Consider the following 12,835-nt stretch of genomic DNA (forward strand, 5'->3'; position numbering starts at 1 on the left):
GATATAACAAGAAGAAAACAAGACTTAGAAAGGACAATTGTTTAGGAGCTGAGCTCTAGAAAGGAAGCTAGACTGATGCATTTTTTTCTCCTTATAATCTATTCTATTTTTGCTGCTGTTGTTATTTTGTCTTGTTTTTGTTCTTTGTTTTTTGAGACAACAGTCTCTCTCTGTCGCCCAGGCTGGAGTGCAGCGGCACGATCTTAGCTCACTGAAATCTCTGCCTCCTAGATTCATGCAATTCTCCTGCCTCAGCCTCCCAAGTAGTTCGGATTACAGGCATGGCCAATACACCTGGCTAATTTTTGTATTTTTTGTAGAGATGGGGTTTCACCATGTTGCCCAGGCTGGTCTCAAACTGCTGGCCTCAAGTGCTCAAGTGATCCTCCAGCCTTAGCCTCCCAAAGTGCTGAGATTACAGGCGTTAGCCACCATGCTTGGCCAATCTACTCTGTTTTAAAACTTGGTTTGTATATACACTATACACCAAAAAACACATATATATGTACATCTTAAAGAATTATAGAAATAAAAAAATGAAATTAAAGAAATGAAACATACAACCATGTACTGGTCTCCCAGCTTAAGAAAGAAAGGTAACTGATTATTCTGCAGCCTTATAAATGCCTCCCAGAAACAGGTTCTCCACTTTTTTTCTAAGAGGTAACTGCTGAGCTTTATATAAACCCCCTCCTGAATTTTCTTTAGAGATTGTAACATATGTGAACATATCTCTGATTAACATATTGTGGAGTTTGGCCTGTTGTTGAATCATATATAAGTTCCGCAGTTTAGGGCTTTTTTTGTTTTGCTTGGTTCTCTTTTTTCATACACTATGTTCTTGACCTGTATCGAGTATAGGTTTTTCATTTTCAGTGATATAAAGTCTTCCATTACTTGATATACATCAATATACTTATCCAGCTTGCCATCACTGGACGTTTGAGTTTAGGTTGTTTTCTTTTGAGAATTATCACAGGCAATATTGCTATGAAGAATCTTATGCCTGTCTCCAGATCAAACATGCAAGACTGTCTTTAGGGTATATTATACCCTATATATTAGGTTGAACCACATGAAATTGTCATTTTTGTATGTCACAGACAGTCTAATTACTCGCTTACAGGGTATGCATATGTTTGACTTAATTCCTAATAAATTGTTTTGTAAGATGGTTTTATCAACTTGCACAAACACAAACACAGCAATGTTTGAAAGCTCCCTTTGTTCCACATTCCTGCCAATACTTGGCTTTGCAAGACATTGTGATTTGGGCCACCGTAGAGGGTGTGTAGTGATGTCTCATAGCAGTTATCATCATCCTGATAACCAGTGAGGTCAAGCATTTTTCATTTGTGTATTAGTTATTTATGCCTTCCTCTGGGTCGTACCTGTTCATATTTTCTGCCTTTTTTTAAATTGGAGTGTTTATCTTTTCCTTATTAATTTATAAACATTTATATAAACAGACGAGTATTCTGTATATATATTTTTATATAAAAAGATGAGTATTCTGTGTGTATAATATACAGAATATAGTTTATATTACAGAATACTCATCCTTTGTTTGTTACGTGCTCAAATATCTCAGATTATGACTTGTCTTTTCAGTCTCTCATTGATGTCTTTTGAAGGATAGGACATCTTGATTTTATTGTGATGGAATTTATTGATATTTTCCTTTATGATTTGTGCTCTCTGTGCTTGTTAAAGAAATTCTGCTCTATCCCTAGGGTCATAAAGATATTCATCCTATGTTTTCCCCCAAGTACTTTAAAATTTTACCTTTCACATTTCGGACTGTAATCCACCTTGCCCTCTGACTTCAGCATTGTCATCTGAAAATGGACTGTGAGACGGCTTTCGTGATTTTTCCCGTACACATGACCAACTGTCCTGGTGCCACTTGTTGAATAATCTGCCATTTGTACACTGATCTGCAATTGTCAGCTCAGTCGTGGATCAAGCTGCTATATTTGGCAGGCCTTTCCTTGGGCTCTCTGTTCCATTCCTGTTGTCTCTCTGGGATAACAGGCACTATCTTGATTGCTAAAACTCTATAGTAAGTCTTGATATCTTGTAGACATCAAGTATCTTGTAGATAATCTTGATATCTTGTACATGTCCCATCTGGTTCTTTTTAAGATAGTCCTGGTTATTCCTATCAACTTACTCTTCTATTTAAATTTTAGCGCCATTGCGGTGGCTCACACCTATAATCCCAGCACTTTGGGAGGCCAAGGCAGGCAGATCACCTGAGATCAGGAAACCAGCCTGGCCAACGTGAGGAAACCTCGTCTCTAATAAAAATACAAAAATTAGCCAGGTGTGGTGGCACACACCTGTAATCCCAGCTACTCAGAAGGCTGAGACGGGAGAATCATTTGAACCCGGGAGGCAGAGGTTGCAGTGAGCCGAGATTGTGCCACTGCACTTCAGCCTGGGTGACACAGCAAGACTCTGTCTCAAAAAAACAAATAAATAAAGTTTAGAATTTGCTTATCAAGTTCTACACAAAATATCCTTTTGGCATTCTTATTAAAATTGCATTAAATCTCTCATCATTTTGGGTAGAATTGACATTTTTATTATGTCTTTCTACTATGAATATGGTTCTCTCTCCATTTATTTAGCATTTTTGTTATAACTGAATACAATTGTGTAATTTTCTGCATGACGGACCTGCACAGAATTTGTCAGATGAGTGCTGGGTTATCCTGCCTTTGACTTCCAAGTGTACCCTCCATCCTTCCCACCATGTCGTGTGCCCAGGAGACTGACTCTGTGGAGGGCACCAACAGGCTCTCTGGATCCTGACTCCCTGGAGTATTGGAAGTAGAAAGCAATGGGTGGGAGATCAGAAGGCATAAGAGTGAATTGGAGGTTAGGCACGGTAGCTCACGCCTATAATCCCAGCACTTTGGGAGGCCGAGCCCGGCAGACCACCTGAGGTCTGCGGTTCAAGACCAGCCTGGACAACATGGTGAAACCCCGTCTCTATTAAAAATACAAAAATCAACCAGGTGTGGTGGTGCACGTCTGTAATCCCAGCTACTTGGGAGGCTGAGGCACGAGAATCGCTTGAACCCAGGAAGCAGAGATTGCAGTGAGTCAAGATTGCACCACTGCGCTCCAGCCTGGGCCACAGAGCCAGACTCCATCTCAAAAACAAAAAACAGAACAAAAAAATAGAAAAGCCATGCATAGTGGCTCACGCTTGTAATCCCAGCACTTTGGGAGGCTGAGGCGGATGGATCACCTGAGGTCAGGAGTTCGAGACAAGCCTGAACAACATGGTGAAACCCTGTCTCTACTACAAATACAAAAATTACACGGGCGTGGTGGCGGGCGCCTGTAGTCCCAGCCACGCGGGAGGCTGAGGCTGATTCCGCCTCCTGGTTGAGAATCACTTTCAACCCAGGAGGCGGAGGTTGCAGTGAGCTAAGTTTGCACCGCTGAACTCCAGCCTGGGTGAAAGAGTGAGAGACAAAGTCTCAAAAAATAAAGGAATAAATAAAAAGAGTGAATTGGGTCTTAACGTCCCAGCACCTTCTCTTCCAGGTAGGCGGTAGGCAGTGACTGTGCTCTTCCCCTGAAACAAACACCTCCCTCCTGCAGCTCCAGCTAAAGCTGAAATTCGCTCCAGCTTCTGCTTCCCATTCTTGCCTCCCCAGGCCTGAGAGTTCCTGGCTGTTACTTGCCAGCGGTTTGATCATCTTCACTGGTATCCCTTCGCCCTGCCCAGACCTTTGCAGTCATTAAACTGCATTGGAGTTGCCACCTACTTCCTGTAGAGATCCTGCCTGATACAACTGTGAGTGTATGAAATTTGTCATGCTTTGTAAATTCTTTCGAGTTTTCTACGTAGAAAATCATATCATCTGCAAATAGTAATATTTTATTTTTTTCCTTTCTGATTCTTACACTTTCTGCTTTCCTTACACTGACTTGTGCTCTAGAGCACTGCTTGGTCCGCAGCGGCAAGAGCGACCACCCCTGTTTCATGCCTGATTTTAAAGAGATGGCTTTTCCTAATTCTCTACTCGTAAGATGTTTGCTGTCGGTATAGGGATTTCCATCCTAAACCTTGCTTGCTAAGATTTTATCATGAATGGTTTATGAATTTCCTCAAATGCTTTTTCTGAATCTTTTATGATCACAGGATTTTTCTCCTTAAGACTATTAATATGAGGTATGACATAGTACATTTTATAATGCTTTATCAATCATTCTAGAAATAAAGACTACTTGTTCATTGCTTGCTCTGGAATGCGATTTAGGATTCCTGCCTTTAGATTGGTCTGGGGATCTTTTTTTCTCCGAAACGTCCTTGTTTGCTATTGGCATCTGGATTACATTTGTCTCATAAAATACGTGGAAAATGTTCTGTCTCTTTCTATTCTTTGAAAGAGTTCGTGTAAGCTTGAAACTACCTGTTCCTTGAATATACAGTAGAAACTACTTATAAAAACATCTGGGATTGGTGTTTATTTTGTGGGAAGATTTTTAACTACTGACTCAAATTCTTTAAAAATTATCGGGCCTTTCAGGTGTTTATTACTTAAATCAGTTTTAAAATTTATACGTTTCTAGGAGTTTTTCCATTTAACCTAAGTTATTAAGTATTTGACATTAAGTTGATCATAGTATTCCCGTAAAATGTAATCTCTGCTGCATTAGCAGTTATGAACTTCATCCATTCAGATATTATTTGTCATTTCTTTTTTTATTGATCTGTCTTGCTAAAAGTTTGTCATTTTAAGCAGCTTTGGGTTTGATAATTTTGCATCTTTGTTTCTTATTTTATTTCTTATTTCTATCTTATTATTTCTTTGTTCTTATCTTCTTTAGATACATAGCCTTTCTTTTTTTTCCAGTTAAGCATTTAAGGTTAGAAATTACACTCTAAAATACGACTTTAGCTATGTTTGCCAAGTTTCAACATATAATATTCCTGTTTTATTCAATTTTAACTATTTTCTAATTTCCACAATGGTTTTCTCTTTGAGCCATGGGTCCCTTGTTATGTTTTATTTATTTATATTTAGAGACGGAGTTTCGCTTTTATTGCCCAGGCTGGAGTGCAATGGCACGATCTCGGCTCACTGCAACCTCTGCCTCCCGGGTTCAAGCCATTCACCTGCCTCAGCCTCTTGAGTAGCTGGAATTACAGGCACCCACCACCACACCCAGCTAATTTTTGTATTTTTAGTAGAGACGGGGTTTCACATGTTGGCCAGACTGGTCTTGAACTCCTGACCTCAGGTGATCTGCCCGCCTCAGCCTCCCAAAGTGCTGGGATTACAGGCATGAGCCACCACGCCCAGCCCATGGGTCTTTTTTAACATTACATAATAAGAGATTTATTTTATCTTTTAAACACTAATTTCTGGTGTATTTGTATTGTGCTAGGGACTTTGAGATTTGTAAGCTTGCTTTATGACCTGTTAAGTATAGGTGTCCCTTAGGGGCATTGGTTCCAGGACCCCTGTGGATTCCAAAACCCAAAGATGCTAGTTCCTCATATAAAATGGGAGTAGTGTTTGATTATAACCTATACACATTCTCGTATATACTTTAAATCATCTCTAGATTACTTATAGTATCTAATATAATGTAAATACTAGGTAAATAGTTGTTATAATGTATTGTTTTTATTCAGTAGTTTTTCATCGTTTTTGTTTGGTTTTTATTTTATATTGTTTTGTTTTCATTGTTTTATTGTTACTGTGGTTTTTTTTTTTTTTTTTTTTCCAAATATTTTCAACCCGAGGTTGATTGAATCTAAAGTTGTGGAACCACAGATACAGAGGGCCAACTGTCATCAATTTATCAATTGGCCTATGCATACTTAAAAAGAATGTGTATTGACCAGAAACTGGGCACATTTTACACACACACACACACATACATATATATGTATGTACATTTCTCAGTAGATTCATATTGATAATTGTGCTGTTCAAATCATCTGTCTCCAATGATTTTTTAGTGAATCTATCACTAATTCCAAAAGAGATATGTTTTAAAACCTCAATTTATCCTTAAAACTGTTAATTTAGGATTTATATGTGATTCAGTGCCTATAAATTTAGAATTGTAACTTTCTGTTTATTTGAAACTTCTACCATTATATTGAAACTGTAATAAATTACTTTTACCCTTAGGCTAATGTGTCTTGACATGGTCACATCTGCCAAGTCACTGAAGGCATCAGCTCCCTGTGCTAGTTAAGCAATAACTGGAAATCTGGAATACAGAACCTGACCTTTAGTAGTCACTAAATAAATTATTGTTGAAATAGTGAATGAATGGATGGATGAATACACCCAGCTGACTGCCTGAATAGACAGTAAAAATAGCTTTCAGCTGAACAGAGAAATTATATTCCCACCATTTGTTTTTCATCCTCAAGCAAAAACCACAACACTGCAGCCAACACGAGAGTCTGTCCAATCAGTCCATTTCACCAGAGAAGCAATCTCCCCCTCCCTTGCAAAATGGTGATTTTAAGGAAAAACCTTAACACTCTTTCTTAAGGAAAGTGCTTGGATAGATCGGAAATTGGGTAAAGCTGTCAGTGACTCCACGGGGGGTGGGGGGGGGGAATAAGTTTTATTTGCTGCCCCTGGTTGAACATCAAAACAAACTTTTGATCAATCAAATCAAATACTTTTATGCTCTGGAAAATGTGTGCTTGAGAAGATGCAGAGGTGTCCGGCAATTAAAAGGATATGAAAACATTTCATTTCTCTTGCATCAAATTAGTTTGCTGTCTGCAGATTTCAAAGATAAAATCACTTGGGTTTTCAGATGCTGTGTCTTATTGTAACAGATTTCAGGGGTGCGTGGTGGAGAAAGAGAAACAAAGACTAATGGAGAAGATAAAAATAGAAGGAGTCAGACACAGAGAGAGGGAGAGAAAGAGGAACACAGAGAAAGAGAGAGAGAAAGTTAGAGGCAGAGGAAGAGAGAATCCGATGGTGTAGGCGGACTAAGAAACCTGCTCCCAACCGGCAAAGGGAGGAAAGGAGAAAGAAACGCTCCACCACTGAAATTTGTTTGCCTCACTTCTTTAGCTCTGGAAAGAATAGATAAGGAGGAAATGGGGGACTGGACGGGGAGAGAGCAAAGGGAGGTTGTAAAACACTTGAATACGTTAAGCTGAGGGAGGATTCCAGTGCTGTCGTTGAGGTTTCTTGCATTGATTAAGACCAGCGCCGGCTAAAAGGGACAACGGCATGACCCCACATCCTCTCCTTTCCCTCTACGACTCCCTGTCCATCTTTCACCAGCTCTGTCAGCCTGCGTGTAAAGAGGCCTTCATCATATCTCAGAGTCCCAGCCCGGGAACCAGAATCAAGAGTTCATTGCTCCTCTGCCTCACAGGCCTGGCATTTCAGCAGTATTGGGAAGCAGATGGAGATAATCCTTGCTTCCAGCAGAGAAGAGCGGAACCTGCAGATTTACATGCAGAGACCTATCTCATCCAACAGTCATGGTGGGGATTCCAGAACACTTCACTTCTACCGAAAGAGAGCCCTCCTTTCAGTCCTGCTCTGCTTAAAGTAGGGCTCATTGTGCACTTGTCTTTGAAACCCCAGCCTCTCCCCTCTGCTGGACCTATGGGGCATTGCCTGATTCATTCGTTTCAGGCTCCCCTGAAGCCTGACCAACCAGAGTCTTGTTCATAGAGGAAGGACTCCGTAAATTTAGAATCGAATTGAAACTGGGGCCAAGCAAGGGGTTGCATAGCGCCCTAGAAGTAAAGTTTAGATCTTCTGGGGTCTCACTCCAGGGCTCTTTCAACCTGACCACGCCCCTATTGCTCAAAAAGGCAGCTAACTTCTCCTTCTTCCAGACAGCAAGTGTCCACTAGCCTGGCACCAATAACAATCTATTATTCAAATGACTCCCTTTATTCCTGTTTCCCTAGTTGTTCATTCTGGTCTCTTTCTTCCTACTTCATACTTTGCAATGTCTAGAAACTATTACTAAGTATATGATACATAGAGGAGATCCTCTCCTGACTGATCAGGCTTGAATGTGTGCATGGATAAGACACACAGATCATCTTTATTGAGGGGGTTTGACTTTAAGAATACACAGGAAACTGAGACAGCCCAAAAGCAGGCTCAAGCAGCAGTGTAGATGGCCAATTGTGGTGCTTCCAAGTTCACGATGTACATCAGGCCCTGGGGAGAGCTGAAACAGTACTGGCTTAATGCTGCTCAGAATCCAACCTGAGCTGTAGACCCATTTCACGTGATTTTCCTGGCCCAAGAAGTCAGGTCAGTTTGCCTCTGTCCAGTAAGGAGTCATCCTGTTGGGCAGGATGTTTTAGCTGTTAGGTCTCCCTTTTATTTATTTATTTATTTATTTATTTATTTATTTATTTATTTTTAGATACAGAGTCACTCTGTTGCCCAGGCTGGAGTGCAGTGGCACAATCATAGCTCATCGCAGCATTGAACTCCTGGGCTCAAACAATCCTCCCACCTTGGACTTCAGAGTAGCTGAGACTACAGGCATGTGCCACCACTCTTGGTTAATTTATTATTATTATTTTTTTTGTAAAGATAAGGGCTTGCTGTGTTGCGCAAACTGATCGTAAACTCCTGGCCTCAAGCGATCCTCCTGCGTCAGCCTCTCAAAGTGCTGGGATTACAGGCATGAGCCACTGTGCCCAGCCAATCTCCCTCATTTAGATCCTCAGATGCTAAACCCGTATGAGTGTCTTGAGTCCTGGACAATCACTTGGTACCCGGGAAGGAAGGCTGGCACTTGGAGTGCCTCACTCCTCTCCAGGACATCTCTCCTAACAAGTAGAAACTATTTTTCAACTTTCCCATAAGCAGTATTAATCTATTTTCTTCCCAGTCTCTTTCAAGTAGTTATTCAACTCTTCTTTCCTCAAGCTACTCTGTCATTTACTCCTCAATGAAGTCACTCAATTTACTTGCTCTCTATTCTGCTAATCAATTTCTAAAAGGTCCTTCATCCCATCACAACAAAGCCAGTACCCAGAAGCTCTGGTCCCTGCTGACTTCAGGAATCTCTCATGTCATGTCAATGCCCTCTTCCCATCATGCCAACCCCATGTTAGAGATCTGCAGATCTGAGTACACATGGCATAAAGATGGCAACAGCAGACACTGGGGACTACTAGAGGGAGGAAGAAGAGACGGGGAATGGGTTGGGAAACTATACCTATTGGGGACTGTGCTTAATACCTGGGTGACAGCCTCAATCACTCCCCAAACCTCAGCATCACGCAACATATTCATGTAACAAACCTGCACGTACACCTCCTGACTCTAAAATAGAAGTTGTTTGCCAGGTTCCATGGCTCACACCTGTGATCCCAACACCTTGGATCACTTCAGCCCGGAAGTTTGAGACCAGCCTAGGCAACAATAGGGAGACCCTGTCTCTACAAAAAAATTAAAAATTAGCTGAGCCTAGTGACACACGCCTGTAGTCCCAGCTACCTGGGAGGCTGAGGTGGGAGGATTGCTTGAGCCCAGGAGTTCGAGGCTGCAGTAAGCTGTGATCACACCACAGCACTCTAGCCTGGATGACAGGCAAGATCCTGTCTGAAAATAAAAAAACAGATAAAATTAAATTTACTAGTTGAAATTATTTTTTTAAAAAATCACTAGTCATATGTTTTATATCCTTTTAATCTTAACTTCTAAGGTAATTACTAAATAATTACATTATAATCTAATTAAATGATTGGTTTCACAATTATATTTTTATTAGAAATTAAGAATACTTAAATTATATATATAAAGAAGTCTGCTCGGCCGGGCGCGGTGGCTCAAGCCTGTAATCCCAGCACTTTGGGAGGCCGAGACAGGCGGATCACGAGGTCAGGAGATCGAGACCATCCTGGCTAACAAGGTGAAATCCCGTCACTACTGAAAAATACAAAAAACTAGCCGGGCGAGGTGGCGGGCGCCTGTAGTCCCAGCTGCTTGGGAGGCTGAGGCAGGAGAATGGCGTAAACCCGGGAGGCGGAGCTTGCAGTGAGCTGAGATCCAGCCACTGCACTCCAGCCTGGGCAACAGAGCGAGACTCTGTCTCAAAAAAAAAAAAAAAAAAGAAGAAGTCTGCAGGTCGTTGCTGGTGTAAAATTCTCAACGAAGGGTTCATGTTTCAGTTGGCACGTTTGTTACCCCACCCCCTATCTAATCTGGAACATACTCATCCTTCTACACAGGCAAACATATTAGTAACCTGCTGAATATTACTTGTTCTCCATGTCAAAGCTGTCATGTTCAGCTAACCACCTAGGATAGCTTCCTCCTCTCTGCACTGTCCTTCAATAGCCTGCCCAACAGGAGAACCACACCAACTGGATCCCAGGAACACCCCATCATTGCAACAGCAAAGCTGCAAAAGCTGCAAAAGACTGGCATTGTGGATACCGAGTTCCACTAAACCATGCCAAAAGCCATCTTCTCCCCATCATCTCTGTCCAAGTCATCAGCAGCTCTTTTACCTGGAGAAAGATTAAAAGGAGGATGAATGAGAAGACCCCAAAATAGGGTGACTCAGGAAGGTGACTTCTGATTAAAGACTTAAAGACTTAAAAGAAAGGGAACATGGCCACATGGAAATGTGGAGGCCAACATTCCAGGCAGAGGGAGCAAGGTGCAGAGGTCCTGAGGTCAGAGATACCTGATGTAATAGAGAAATGGGAGGAGACCACGGGGCCAGAACAGAGGGAACAGGAAAGAGAGGAGATAACAAAGGCCTTGTAAGTCACTGACGAGTCTGAGCAATGCATTGACAGGACCTGATACTATTACAAGCCCCTTCTGACGGTGGAAGAGGCCATAGAAGAAGACAGGGAGGGCAGCTGGGACAGTTGCAATAAGACAGTGAGAGGGGCTGGGGTTTGGGATCGGGGTGCTCCACTGGTGGTTATGGGATGTGGTAGAACTCTGGGTACATTTTAGAGGGAGAGCCAGCGGAAGTTTTTTGGATTACATGTGAAGTGTGAGGGAAAGGCTGAAAACAGTGGGACGCCAAGGCCCTGTGATTCTAGATGGAGTTGCCATCACTAAAATGGGGAGATGGCCCCCCTTTCTCATAGGGTGCAGCACAGCTTTAGCCTGGGAAGGCTGTGCATGACGCAGCATCACTTTAGCATTTCCTAGACTGTAGTACTGAAGGCAAAAGGAGGTGGCTCATACAAAAAGCACCCGTGGTCCAGTAAGGACCCCAAGACAGTCAGTAAGGACACTGAGGTTTGTTGGCCACAGCCTCTGGAAGAAAGGAGTTGCCTCTAACTGAGATGAAAGCTCATGTGACCTCGGAGAGATGCCTCAGCTCCTGACTGTCCAATATTCAGTTCTAGATCCCATAGGGTCCAGCCCTTCTTCTTAAAATCAGATTCTGGGATATCCCCCTGCAGCCTATCAATAAAGAAAGCCCTTTTCCATTGGCTCATTTGAGTCAGTTTCTCTTCCTTGTAATTTGTCTGTTAAGATGGAGACAAAAATATGTCTATAATGGTCACCCTTGATTATGGGTTCACATCCCATTCCATGATGCTACCTTTCCTTTATATAAGCTGTATGTCTACCATGTGTGAATCAGCTTTGAAATAGAATGCAATAACCGATTTAATCAATAGAATGATCAGTAAAAATATAAAATGGTCGGCATTCATCAGAGTTCTCTAAGTTGAAAGCAAAAGAAATTTGACTCAGCTGGGCACAGTAGCTCACACCTGTAATCCTAGCACTTTGGGAGGCCGAGGCAGGTGAATCAGGTCAGGAGTTTGAGACCACCCTGGCCAACATGGTAAAACCCTGTCTCTACTAAAAATACAAAAAATCAGCTGGGCGTTCGGGTGGGCGCCTGTAATCCCAGCTACTCGGGAGGCTAAGGCAGGAGAATAGCTTGAACCCACGAGGCAGAGGTTGCAGTAAACTGAGATTGCACCGCTGCACTCCATCCTGGGCAACAGAGTGAGATTCTGTCTCAAAAAAAGAAAAAAAGTAAAATAAAATAAAAAGAAATTTGACTCAAAATAGCTTACATATAAAAGGACATGTGGCCAGGTGCGGTGGCTCAAGCCTGTAATCCAAGCATTTTAGGAGGCTGAGGCAGGCGGATCACCTGAGGTCAGGAGTTCGAGACCAGCCTGGCCAACATGGTGAAACCCTGTCTCTACTAAAAATACAAAAATTAGCCGGGTGTGGTGGTGGGCGCCTATAATCCCAGCTACTCAGACTGAGGCAGAAGAATTGCTTGAACCTGGGAGGCAGAGGTTGCGGTGAGTCGAGATCATGCCACTGCACCCCAGCCTGGGTGACAGAGCAAGACTCAGTCTCAAAAAAAAAAAAGGAAACGTATGCCTCTTACACTTGGGAAGTCGGAGAGGTGGCTCTTCAGGTATGATATGCTCCACATTCAGATTATATCAGCAGGTATCTTCCTATTTATCTATCTTTCCATCCATCCATCCATCCTTCCCTCCCTCCATCCACCCATGAACCCCGCTATCCATCCCTCCATCCATCTCTCCCTCCCTTCTTCCCTCCATCCACCATTCATCTCTCTCTCCATCCATCCCTCCCTCCATCCATCCCTCCCTCCATCCATCCTTCTCTCCATCCCTCCCTCCCTCCATCCATCCCTCCCTCCATCCATCCCTCCCTCCATCCATCCCTCTCTCCATCCATCCCGCCCTTCATCCATCCATCCCTCCCTCCCTCCATCCCTCTCTCCATCCATCCCACCCTCCATCTTTCCCTCTTTCCATCCATCCAACCCTCCATCCATCCCTCCCTCCTTCCATTCCTCCCTCCATCCATCC

The sequence above is a fragment of the Piliocolobus tephrosceles genome, chromosome 9 (assembly GCF_002776525.5).
Source record: "Piliocolobus tephrosceles isolate RC106 chromosome 9, ASM277652v3, whole genome shotgun sequence".
Classification (NCBI taxonomy): domain Eukaryota; kingdom Metazoa; phylum Chordata; class Mammalia; order Primates; family Cercopithecidae; genus Piliocolobus; species Piliocolobus tephrosceles.